This window comes from Bacillus rossius, chromosome 17, assembly GCF_032445375.1.
Source record: "Bacillus rossius redtenbacheri isolate Brsri chromosome 17, Brsri_v3, whole genome shotgun sequence".
NCBI lineage: Eukaryota > Metazoa > Arthropoda > Insecta > Phasmatodea > Bacillidae > Bacillus > Bacillus rossius.
In genome coordinates, this window is record NC_086344.1 from 31,516,543 (window position 1) to 31,530,149 (window position 13,607).

The window sequence follows — 13,607 nt, forward strand, 5'->3', positions numbered from 1 at the left end:
AAAAAGGTATATTGCCCCCCCCTCCTTTTGGAAATTTATTTGTTGCGACTTCCGTCGGCGACGCTGCGCTGCAGCGCGCGGTGCAGGTGGCGCGGACTGAACCTGCATATACCCTCCACCCCTCCCCGCGGCGCGGCGGACCCGCACATGGACTCGTCCAGGTTGGCGTGAGGCCGCCCCGCCTTCAGTTGCTCCCCGCCGCCGCAGGGACGCACGCCGGTCGCAACCCGGCCGTGGGCGCTGGTTGGTCGGTTCGTTCAGTAGGCGTCCGGCTGCCGAGCTGTTAGCGTCGTCCCGCGCGCGTTCTCTGTCTGTCGCGTCCCGTTTATGTCCGTTCGTCCGTTCGGTTTTTTTTATTTTCCTTCCCTAAACCATACTGATGCGTAGCCTTTTTTTAAAAAAAATATTATTCCCTACCCAACTCCGGCGCGGAAGTTCGTAATTAGTTAAAAACGTAAAGTTTACGTTAAAACAAAAGTGAATCGTCAGTGCGTGTTTACTTCGGTACGTGATTGAAGTTTTTTTTTTTGTTTTAATAACGCTGTTCGTCGCAAATACGTGAACATCGTACGCACCAACGGTTGTTGCACTCGAAGGTATGTACAGTAAATGAATAAAAAAAAAAAATTGACGGTAGGCCCTAGTTCGCTTTTACTTTGTTTTTCTGTCTTTAAAATACATGCTGTTGTGATCGAAAGAAGCACCGAAATTTAAATTTTTGAAACTTTTCGGAACGCATTTTGCTCCAACGGTCTTTTTTGAATGAATGGTTTTATTTGTTTAGTTTTATTTAAAAAAAAAAAAGATATATGCCGAATTTTCTATGCGTGTACGTAAGGCAGAAAGTATACAGCGTTGCTTAAAGTTTCCGTTTGGGTTTTGTGCATTTAACGTATACTCATCTCATTTATAGTTCTTTATGATTTGTCTGCTTACTTCGTACATCTTGTACTGGACCAATCACAATGTGCTTTACTACTTTTTTTTTTTTAAACTGAGTTACTTCTTTCTAGTTACGGTTCGTTTCTACGCAGTGCAAACAAGATTTCTAATGGACATTTTATTGGATTTAACCACAGTTTTCCGTATCTTACGGTAGGCTAAGTAGGTAATATAAGGGTGGGGCCCCGCTTAATCCAAGGTCATGTTTTCGATCAATTTTTCGAATTTTGTTCTTTTCAATGTTGGAGTTCGAACCTTCCAATAGGAAAGCAAGCAAACTTCAACGTACGGAGTTAGCCTACTTATTTTTCATAACGGTTTTGACAGTTTCGTTTTGAACATGGTTGATATAAGAAAAAAAAACAATTAAGTTGTTATGTTAGTAATTTAGTAATATAATGCTGGTATTTATAACGTAACCCAACCGACATTTCTCACGATAGCACAGTATTCTTAATATGAAAACACAACCTAACCACATGTTAAAATGGTTAAACTCTTGAAGTATCACATCGCCATCTTAAAAAAAAATTATTGGAAAACACAGTTTAGATAGAGGCTCTGCTGAATAATATATAACGGTTATATGTAACATAATTATGCCTGTGTTACCGTAGTTACGAAAGTATTATGGCATTAATCATAGATACGTATTCTTAAATATTCATGCTGGCCAAAATAGTTATGAAAAAGGTATTGTGCCACTTATCTAGATACATATTTTTAATTATTCATGTGGGCCAAAATAAGTTAGTCCTGTAGTTATTATTTTTTTTGGGCAAAATAGGGTCACGTCATCCTTACGTTTTTGCAAAAGCTAGCTTTCGGAAGAAAGAAAAAGCAGCTCGACTTGCCTGCTTGTTTTTTTATATTTTTTTTAAATGAATTTGACGGGCATTTGACTGTTCTTTTACGGTGTCAGAAAGAAAAGAACGGGCGTTGTCATGACTTCAAGACCCGTGCGGCAGACGTAAAGAAAAGCGACACACAGGTCAGCCATGTTACCGCGTGAAAGTAGAATATAGATTATTACGTAACCGAGAGTTTACGCGAGGAGAGACTCTACGGTTGAGTTCAACAAACTTATTCACCTGTATACGTGACAGAGCTGAATTTAATTTTTTTTTTATAATCTTACTTTGAACTAGTTAGTTGTAAGGCGCCTTAGGCTCCCTTTTAAAAATGATGAATATAACAAACCTGATAAATTAAAATTAGTATACGTACATGGAATTTTTTATTAAAAATCAAATCTCTTTTAATAGTGTGCAAATTAATATTAAAATAATTTGACAATAATGAAGATACTCTTGAAATTCTACTTTGCGTGTGAATTGTCTTATTCAATAAATTTTTAATGAATTATAACGACGTACTCACGTAATCAAAATTGATTTTTCAGCTTTCAATGGAATATTTACTTACTTTGCGAAGTTAATAAATCAAATTAGAAATTAAAACCACAAAAAAAAAAATTTTCATGAACTTACTAGCGCTATCTTTTGATGAGAAATTCAAATGCACTTATTAAACACACATAAAGAAAAATATTATGAAAGTGTTGCTGTTTGTGAAACGGCGAGTGAGGCTACATGTAGAGTGCCAGTCTCTGACTCCTGTTGGGAGACTTCCAGTCACACTCTGACTGTGACGCTGTAAGACAACGCCTGACTGCAAGAATGCCAGTGCGAGACCAGAATCCTAGGTTTCTATGACTCGCTCAGTGCATAGTAAGTCAAGGTGCACCCTCGCAGTTTTGTTAGAATCACTTGGATCAACGGGCGGGGGTGCGTGTCTTGTGGGATAGGTACGGCACACGGGCCTGTGTGTGCGCTGGCTTGTATTGTGATGCTTAGAGACCGGAAAAATTTGCGGATTCATTTAACGACAGCCTAAAATTCATATAGTTATACCTCAGCGCTGCCTCTGCTATTGGCTCACAACTCACCTGGACGACTCCGGGCCAGTGAGAAACACTCAACCGAAGCTGTTTCGAATCACAGGCTGCTACATTGGGACACCTTCACAAGACAGCAGCCAATGAGAGGGTGACATTTGACCGAGTGTACGTAGAACTATAAAGTTCATCCTACAAGTCATTGAACCCGCCAATTTGTCCGGTCCGTAGTGTGTATGTATGTATCTGTATTTGTATACGTGTGTGCGTATGTATGTATGTATGTGTGTATACACCCACACATGATTAAGTGAGACAAAAAAGTTGACAAGGAAAGTTCATTTAAATTGTCCTGAAATTTGTTCACCAGATATTCGTGAACCCCCTGGTGTTGTTTTCGCGGCTGGTTCGGAACGCAGGCATTGCCGAAGTACCGTGGCCCGTGTTCACAGCTCATCGCTTGACGCAGCGGCTTTGCGGGCTGGTGGGGGGGGGGGGGGGGGGGGAGAAACAAACAAACAAACGAACAAATGCCAGCCTGTAAGTGGCTTTGCCGACAAAGGCGCCGCCTAATTTCATTCCCCTTTTTTTCTTCTTTCTTTTTTTTTCGAAAGTGGTTACTAATGTCTGGGAAGCTCATGCTGTTTGCTCGTTTAATTAAATCCCCCCACTGTTGAAAAAAAAATTGCTAACAGCATGAATTTTTTTTGGAGCGCTCTTGATGAAGGATATTGCAACAACCAACAGATGAAAGTAACAGGTTTCACGTAGTGGTAAGTTGAAATTTTTTTATATTATTCTGTGAGCATGAAATATATATTTTTTATTTTTTACCTTTGTGCTGGTTACCCTTGCAAAATATCATGCAACTGAAAGGAAATATAAGGATTAGTATGCACCCCGAAAAAGAAATAAAAATTCGCGAATTCATTGCGTGGTAGTGCTACTTCTGCTATTGGCTCGCAGTTTGTATTGAGTACGTACTCCGGGCCAATGACGATACGCTCAAACGAAAGAAAATTTGTAAATCACGGGCTACCCGGTTTGAGACGTCACACAATTCGGCAACCAATGAACATGTGACACTATACCCTAATATGTGTTGGACTGTGGAGTACATCGTGGTCGTCATCGAATCCCGTGAGTTCTTACCAGTAGAGACCTGAAAAAATCGCGGGTTCATTTCGTGTTATGCTAAAATTCAAATAATTATACCTTAGTTCTGCTTCTGTCATTGGTTCACTGTTAATCTGGAGGACTGAGGGCCAATTAGAGACCCTCACTCATAGAAGTGTCGAATCACAGGCCACCCAGTCGAGACGACTTACAAGTCAGCAGCCAATGAACAGTTGGCATTTGCCCGAGTGTGTAAAGGATATTGGAGTCTATCCTGGAGGTCATTGAACCCGCGAATTTTTCCGGTCTCTACTTACCAGGCCCTGCTAATGAGTGGACGGCAATGGCGTCGACGCTCACTTAACGATCCTGCAGCCAGTTATGAAAGACGAGAAACAAGTGGTTACCCAATCCTTCGTGATCCGCCAAAAGACGTGACCTTGCTAACGACGTTCATGACTTTAAAAAAAACTTGATTCTGTACAGTCAAGTATAAGTCTAGTCCGGAGTCAACTACAACTAGACAGAAAGTAATGATTATTAAATTAATTAATGAATTAGGTTGTAATACATTTTAAAAAATTTCTCTACAGTTGGTAAGATTTTTTTTTTTTTTTTTTTTTTTTTTTAAGGCAAACCCAATTTTGGTTTTATACTGTATGTCATAGAGAAACTTCAATAACACACAGAGAACAACCCAAAATAGGCTGATTTCAAAAGTCAAATGCATTAGCCGCACAGAGAATTCCTTGGAAGGAACTAGTCAGAAATATTTCGCAGCTGAGATGAACACAGTGGATTGTGAAGACATTTTGCAAAATAATAGTAAATAAAGATAAGGCAGTTTAATGTCTCGTGGTTATTAAAGAAGGTGGGGAGGGAAGAGATAAGGCCTGGAAAAAAAATCGTGGGATTAATGACCTCCTGGTTGGACTCTACGAACCTCTGCGTACTCGAGCAAGCATCACCACGTGATCATTAGTAGAGACCGGAAAAATTCGCGGATTCCTTTGGAGACAGGCTGGTATCCAAACTCGTTTAGCTTAATGCTGCGTCAGTGATTGGACCACAATTTACCTTAAGGACTCTGAGCCAATGGCAAACACTCAACAAAAGAAGTATCGAATCATAAGAATCGCAGTAAACAGGTGTCCCAAGTCGGTAGCCAATGACCAGGTGATAAGTTGCCCGAGTACATGGAGAATCGTGGAGTCTGTCCTAGTGGTCGTTGAAACCGTTGAAACCGCGAATTTTTCCAGTCCCTAATCATTAGCTTCTCGACTTGTGAGGCGTCTCTGCTTTCCCCCCCCCCCCCCTCCCCCCAGTTCAATATTAATACTTTACTTTCTCGACGGAGACTGTGCAATATTGTACGATCAGATATTGTTATGGCTAGAGACCGGAAAAATTCGCGGGTTCAGTGACCTCCAGGATAGACTCCAATATCCTCTACACACTCGGGCAAATGCCAACTGTTCATTGGCTGCCGACTTGTGAGTCGTCTCGACTGGGTGGCCTGTGATTCGACACTTCTTTGAGTGAGGGTCTCTAATTGGCCCTCAGTCCTCCAGATTAACAGTGAACCAATGACAGAAGCAGCACTAAGGTATAATTATTTGAATTTTAGCATAACACGAAATGAACCCGCGAATTTTTCCGGTCCCTAGTTATGGCCTTGGAACCGGTTGAAACGAAGATAGCGTATTTCGGTTCCTCCCTCTCCCTCTCTCTTTTTGTATATCTCTCCGACTCTCTCTGTCACTGTGTCTCTCTCTCTGTTCCTGTGTCTCACTCTCTTACTCTCTGTGTGTGTCTCTCTCAGTCCCACTGAAGATATTCTTGGCGGGATGATGGTGCGCTGGTTTGTCATGTCGCAGCTTCGCGATGAGGCAAACTCTCTCTCTCTCTCTCTCTCTCTCTCTCTCTCTCTTTCTGGCCGGGCGTGTCGCCAGCGGTGAGGTGTTCCTGTCCCTCTACTTGTTCCGGGCAGGGGTTGGGTTGGGTGGGGCCACGTAGAAAGAGGGGCGAAGTCCTCTCGGGCGTGCCCGGGGATATTCCGCGAGCGAGGTGCGCGCGCCAGTTGCGAGAATTTGTAGTCCGGCGGTGGAGTCGTCTGAGGGGAATTACGTCATCCCTCCCCTCCGACCGGCTCCTTTATTTCCGCACCTGCAGGGATTCTGAGTCGGCGACACAGCGTGGGAGGCTTCTCATCTTGTACCCCCCCCCCCCCTTTCCCTTTCCTCCCTTTCTCCACACGCTGGGTCACGTCATCACACAATCTTTCCATCTCGCTTCCTTCTGCGTGGTGTCGCGCATCGGCGGCAAGGCTTGAGGAACGACGGTAGTTTTTTTCCCCCCCCCCCCCTTATCGCCTAGTCAGGGGCTTATCTGTGCTGGCGAGGCGGGATGATAAGCGCGACGCTCGCTGGTGCTTCTAGCGCGGTGTCTCCTCTGGACTGGTGCGCAGTCTTCTCGTCGTGCATCGAGCGGCGACCGTGACATTACACGGCGGAGAAATGAAGATGAAAGTGTAATGCAAGTCCCTTAAGTGGTTTCAAGAATATTTTATTTTTTTGGAGTGTCTCATACATAAAAAAAAAATACTCAGGGGAAAAAAAAAACGCGTTTTGGACCATTTTAACACTTCTAACATTACAGTTTACAAACATAACTACTCATCCGCCCTCAAATATTTTTTTTTCTAAGACACCACTTTTGATATCTCGAGCAGTTTTGAAACCGCGTGGATTTTTTCCCCTCTGAAGCTTTACAGGCAGGCGGGTCCCGTAAATACTAAACGCTAGTGAGTTCATACGTTTTCCTTAAATAATAGATAGGGACCGGAAAAATTCGCGGGTTCAATGACCTCTATAATGAACTTAATAGTTCTAGGTACACTCGGTCAAATGTCACCCTCTCATTGGCTGCTGTCTTGTGAAGGTGTCCCAATGTAGCGGCCTGTGCTTCGGTTGAGTGTTTCTCACTGGCCCGGAGTCATCCAGGAGAGTTTTGAGCCAATAGCAGAGGCAGCACTGAGGTGTAACTATATGAATTTTAGGCTGTCGTGAAATGAATCCGCGAATTTTTCCTCCGGTCTCTAATTATAGACTATGTTTTAACGATGTCAAAATGTTTAAAATCAAACGACAGAAAATTGTTATATCCCAAAATAAAGCTCTTGAAAGTAATGTGGTGTTTATTTTTGGTCGGTACGTTTATTCACGGGAAAAGGGTAAATGCAATTTTTTTCTTCTCCGTCGTGTCAGAGCTCCGCTTCTCGCTGAGAGACCTGCGGAAACCTGTTCGGTAGAACAAGCGCGGCGTGAATCACGTCCTTTATGACCAGAGATTAGAGAAAGTTACAGATGGAGCATACATAAGCTCTGAGCACTGTGGCCAGTTTGTTCACGTAAGAAGATGGCGGCCATTTGTTTATATAGTACATATATAGAAATGTAGTTTACTACAATCATTTTTCTCGAGCCAACAGTCTTTATTTGTTTAATATTCATGCACTTCTCCACCATCATACATACATACATCACTTATGAGAAAATTGCGATTTTCTTCATGTCACAACATGGCGGCGACCTGCTTCCCCCTTACGTCCCCTGGCTTCAGCAGAGATACTTACAAACTGTGTTTATGCTCCATCTGTAACTTTCTCTAATCCAGGGCCGTATTTACGCGCAGGCTATCTAGGCTGTAGCCTATGGGCCCGCACCACAAATGAGGGCCCGCACCACACGACACGAAAAAAAAAAAATTATACTGCAATGTGGATCTTCTTATATTCTTAAAATACGCGTCGACATAGTGTCCAGTTGTTTTGTGTTCATTAATTGCGCCGAACTAAAAACTCTTCTGCATTAATAATTTTCGATTATTTTCATTGGTTTTGGTGGTCACTTAATTCCTTAACCTCTAAATAATGTTTGGTTAAATTGTCTAGTTTAGTAATAAACTAATTTTTTTTTTCAAAAAGAAAATTGATAAAAAAAATATATGAGTTTTGTAGGTCAATTAAAATAAGCTACCCACCCAGACCCGGGCAAGAGATACTGAATATACCGCCCCACCCTTCCCCTTAGAGAGGGCCCGCACCACAGACAGCCTAGGGGCCCACAGGCAGTTAATCCGGCCCTGCTCTAATCTCTGGCTGTGACCGGCGCGCACACGCTCACGCTCTGCTCCTCGGAGCGTACACGCTCGGCGAGAGAACACGCTCTTGTCACCTGCACACGCTCTCTCGCACATCATCTAGTCTGCGCTCGTCCGCGATGTCGTGTCGTTGTGTTGGTCCGCGATGCCTGCTTGTTCTCATCCCCCCCCCCCCCCCCTGTGTCCGTATGTTTTTACGCAGGGGGACGTAACTTCACTATTTTTCCATACGGTTGCGAGAACTCGTCTCGTTTACCCCCCCCCCCCCTCTTTTTTGTTTTTTTCCCCTTCAACCGAACAAACAAAAACCTTTCCGGACGACAGCACAAAACGCCACCACGTATTTATTCCACTATTCCAAATATATATTTTTTTACTCAACTTGATTGGTAAATAAATAGATTTAATTGCAGTCATTTCATTTTTAATTCACCTCAAGTTGTATAGTATCCTTAAAAAAAAACAGTTTTTAAATATTAGACCATATACATGTAGGTATGTATATTTCAATACAAATATTTAAGTTCATCTGCCCTCCAACATTTTTTTTTGTGTTCTTACGCTACTATATTTAAGTATTGTAAAAAATTACTCCCCAATTTACGCCCCCCCCCCCCCACCCCCAAACGTGGCGCTTGGTGCTTAAACCCCATCTGCTCCCCTTTAGTTACGTCCCTGGTTTCAAGCCCGCTATCAGGCTTGACAACTTTATTAAAATTACAGGGTGGTTGACAAAAGGAGACAATATTTTTCTGGGCCTTCATCAACAAACCAACTGGATGGTTATGCTTCTAACATTGCAACTTCGTGACTAAATATATTTGGCCTTGAAAGACATTTCAATAAAATAATTCCTAGTCTCTGGATTGTCTGCGTATGTTTAAGTTTCTTGGGTCACGTTCCGGGCGCCCGTAGCGAAGGTTACGTAGCGGCAAGTTTATGATTTCGATGACGTCAATCTTCCTCAGTCCCCTGCAGTGTTGCCAGACGTACCCGAATTCCGATACACGTACCCAAACTACTGTGTTTGTACCCGGTACCCGAGTTTATCCGCTCGGGTACGCAAATGTACCAGAATTTAAAGGAAAAAATTAATAGTTAAAAAATATTGAACAATGTTCACTTTTAAAGGAAAAACCAATTAGTAGAGACCGGAAAAATTCGCGAATTCATCTCGCGATAGGCTAAAATACAAATAGTTATACCTCAGTGCTGCCTCTGCTATTGGCTCACAACTCACCTGGATGACTCTGGGCCAATGAGAAACACCCGACCAAAGCTTTATCAAATCACAGGCTGCTACGTTAGGACGTCTCACAAGACAGCAGCCAATGAGTGGGTGACATTTGACTGAGTGTACGTAGAATTGTGGAGTTCATCCTGGAGGTCATTGAACCCGCGAATTTTTCCGGTCCCTACCAATTAGGTTGGAAACACTCTTCGCCCTGACCGTAACATACTGACATTAAACATTCTTGTCTTTTTGATACCAGCCTCGGCTACGGTAAATTCCCAAGGATAACTGAGAAACACAGGATCAAGTTTGCAGCTGGTATCAAGTAAACCGCCATATCTATATTACAGGTAACATACACAGTAATTTTACACCAACCTCATTCTTTAAAGTGAAAATGCCCGTTTACATAATATAAGTATATAAAAAAACCCTCCCCAACTTAAAAACCCACAACCAACCCAACAACACGTGCGAGCCTTAGCAGTAGGGCCAGTATTGTATTTTAACTATAAATATAAAAGTTGTTACGTTATTATGAAATTAAAAAGAACAGCGTATATAATATTTGTATCAAAGGAGACAGCAATATTTTTGTTTTCATTCTTTTTTTTGTGTGTATGTATTTATATAAAAAAAATACTCTACCGTTTTTGCTCATGCGTGAGCTTAAAAATTCCGTTGGCCAAACCTGTATGCCTTACAATATTTTATGCAGATCCAATCAGCAGTTCGAAAGTTTGTCGTCGAACAAGGTCACACACGAGCATATCATGCATACAAACGCTGATGGCTCTAGTTGGTTAGGGAGAATTAATTTACTTCGCTCGGTCGATTATACCCTCGTGCTGATCCTGACATTAGTTCACTGTTTATCTGGAGGACTGTGGTACTGTGGAGCAGTTAGAGAAGAGACCTTTCAGAGACCCTCGGCTGGAGAAATATCGAATCACGAGTCAACCCGTTTTGAGACGTCTCACGAGCCAGCAGCCAATGAACAGGCGACGTTCGCCCGAGTGTGCAGTGTATCCTGGAGTCAATTCTGAAGGTCACGAAACCAGCGAATTATTCCAGTCCACAAGAGATGGAAATATTCACGAATATAAAATAATTTATTTACACTTCAAACGAGTCCGAGAAAAAAATTATAAAAAAATTGCAGTAAAAAAAATATATGGTAGAGTGACATCAAAAGCAAAATTAAAAGTCTTGGAAATACATTTTCTTAAACTATTAAAATTTTCAGTTGCATAGCTTATTTTATTGATTAAACTGATCATAGCCTACCTATATATACATGAAAATATAGGACTTTAATAATGATTTTTAATCAAAATCACAGATTATTTTTATACATGTCAAAAAGAATGTAGGTACGTACTAATTGCCGTAAAACAAATGCAAATTTGTTTATAAATGCGTTTGCTCCGTACATGTTACACTCTTTTCATTAATTATATATATATTTTTTTGTGAATGAGTCCCTCTTGTAACGAATATTTGAAGATGAGAATCGATTTTGAACGGGAAAAAAAAAATCGAACGTGGGATCGTTTCGCCGACATCGAATGTTGGTGTTTCGAATACTCTTCGGAGCTCTACAGTGTGCGCACCAACGCGCGCGTTTTAGTTCAGAAGCGACGACGGGAGAGAGCGCTAGCCTCTAGGCGGGTCTGTTACCCTTGTCAAGGGGGTGGGGGGAGGAGGGGGGGAAGGATGTGTTGAATGGCGTACACGGGAGGTTCGCTCGACCTTTGGCATTTTTCATTCTGCGTTTCCTCTCCTCTTTCCCTCTTTTTTTTATTTCCACTGCCCCTCTCTTTCTCGTGGTCACGTAGTTTTTTTTTTTTTTTAATGGTCTCGTTGCCCCGGGGGGCATCGCTTGTTTTCGCTTGGACTCTTGGAAACGCCGCGCGCCTCTCTGGACGCAGGTGGACTTAGGTCATTATAGTTTCAGGTTCTGACTTTCAACTAGTGTCGGAATCTTTTTTTTTCGCGAAACATGCATGGCCCTGCCTATTACGTGCGCAAGTCAATACTGGGAAACTATTCAGGGAACGGCTTACAGATAACTACTGGAGGTACCTCTACAGGGACAAAAAAAAAGAAACGTAAATGCTCGGGGTAAGAATCCGAACCCAATATTACTGCGAGCAGTAAATTTACAAATCTGCAAAAATCTCGAAATTTTACATGAACTATTATTATTATTAGAGACCGGAAAAATTCGCGGTTTCATTTCGCGATAGGCTAGAATCCAGATGCGTTTAAATTTTCGCTGCTTCAGTGATTGGATTACAGGTTGTCTGAAGGACTCTCAGCCAATGAATAATCCTCAACGGAATAAGTATCGAATCGAAATCATTTTAGTTAATAGGTGTCACGAGTCAGTAGCCAATGAGCAGATGTAATTTGCCCGAGTGCGTAGAGGATCTTGGGAGTCTATCCTGTAGGTCACTGAATTCGCGAATTTTTCCGGCCCCTATTTATTATGTTCCGTTTACTATGAAGAAGAAAAAAAATACGGCGCTTAGATAGTTGCGTTTGGAACTAGCAAACGTAAGTTTTGCGTCAAGGTTTTTCGGGACGTCATGCAGAGGTCTATGATGTCTCTCTCAGGACCGCGGCAGAACAACCAACATGCGGTCGACCTCCCCTACCCCCGTGTCATCCCCTCCACTCCCACTTCCTCCCCTCCTTTTGCCCTGCGTTATCAAGGGCGTGACTCCTCCCGGCAGGGTCAGGGGTCAGGCGAGCGCCGTCTGTCGTCGCAGCCTCCCTGCTGGACCAGAGCCCGTGTACATCTCTCATCTTTCCCCCGGCATCACCTCGCTCTTCATATCGCTGTTGCTTCCGATCACATGGACTGTGCATCTACTTGGGGGGTGTGACTGTGTCATGGATAGGGACCGGAAAAATTCCCGAATTCAGCGACCTACAGGATAGACTCCCAAGATCCTCTATGCACTCGGGCAAATTACATCTGCTCATTGGCTACTGACTCGTGACACCTGTTAACTAGAATGCTTTTGATTCGATTCTTATTTCGTTGAGGATTATTCATTGGCTTCATTGTCCTTCAGACAACCTGCAATCCAATCACTGAAGCAGCAAAAAGTTAACCACATTTGGATTCTAGCCTATTGCGAAATGAAACCGCGAATTTTTCCGGTCTCTAGTTATGGACACGGCCGTGTGTTGTATCTTGAATTCGCGTACCTAACATGCAATATTTTCCATACAAAATATAAAACACGCTATTTTATGTATGTTATCGTGTTTGAACACTAAGAAGTCCTTCCGTTAGCCATGTTTTGTTTATGATAGCAACTATTTCCGTTCGTTGGGTTCGGGAAAGAAATCAAGTGGACAAATTACTTACCGTGTTATAACTATTAATAATTATAGGTCTGTGATGCGACACGTACGACAAAAATGGTATACAGGATACATCTAAATTTCTGGTAAACGTTAAATAAATACAGGTATTACCTGGCGTTATGCAATCGATAGATTTTAACGAGAGCTGACGATTGAAACTCGAACGAACGTCGTAGCTTCTCCGAGTCAAAAGTTATACTAAATGGAAATCTCAAAACGCAACAAAATGACCTCAAAATGGCGGCGCTTCCCCCTCCACCGCGCGTGATGCGTCACAGTCCTCACATAGCGTTACTAATTCTTTGATCCTTCAGCTATCCAGTGGTGTGATTAAATTTTGGATGGAGATGATAGATATGCAGCTGCAACACCAAACTGTATCCCCCGATTTTGTTATCATTCGTTTTTTAAATTGCCTCCCACTGTGGAAGCAATTTTAAAGAAGTGTTCACGTCAAAAATCACGTTGATCCGTTGCTCCGTTTCTGCGTGAAAGGACACACAGACATAGACGCGTTTCGTGATTAGGCGAGTTTCTTCCAGGCACTTGTCCCGATTGGTACAACGACGATCACTGTGATTTCAGCGCGGAAGCAAATGAGACTTCTTATTGTTCAAACGTGATTATAACAGACATAAAATAGCATATTTTATATTTTGTATAGAACATATTTCTTTTTACGTACACGTATTCACGTACAACACACGGCCGTGTCCATAACAAAGCCACACCCCATTTTTCATTTTATTTTGACGTGATAACGTCTTATAAATCGATGAACGCCGGCTGCACGCACGGAAAAAAGCATGACTCCTTGTCACGTTCCGCCTGAGCCGAGAGTGCAAGAACTGGCCAAACACCGTGCGAGAAAATCTT

General features: G+C 42.4%; 1 protein-coding gene across 1 annotated transcript in view; it reads left to right on the forward strand.

Moving 5' to 3' along the window:
• Positions 1 to 200: 200 nt before the first annotated feature.
• Positions 201 to 13,607, forward strand: part of LOC134540888 (fat-like cadherin-related tumor suppressor homolog) — an 898,605-nt gene continuing 885,198 nt past the window's right edge. The window contains 1 exon segment of the mRNA XM_063383917.1: positions 201 to 596. The gene's annotated coding sequence lies outside the window, so the exon portion shown is untranslated.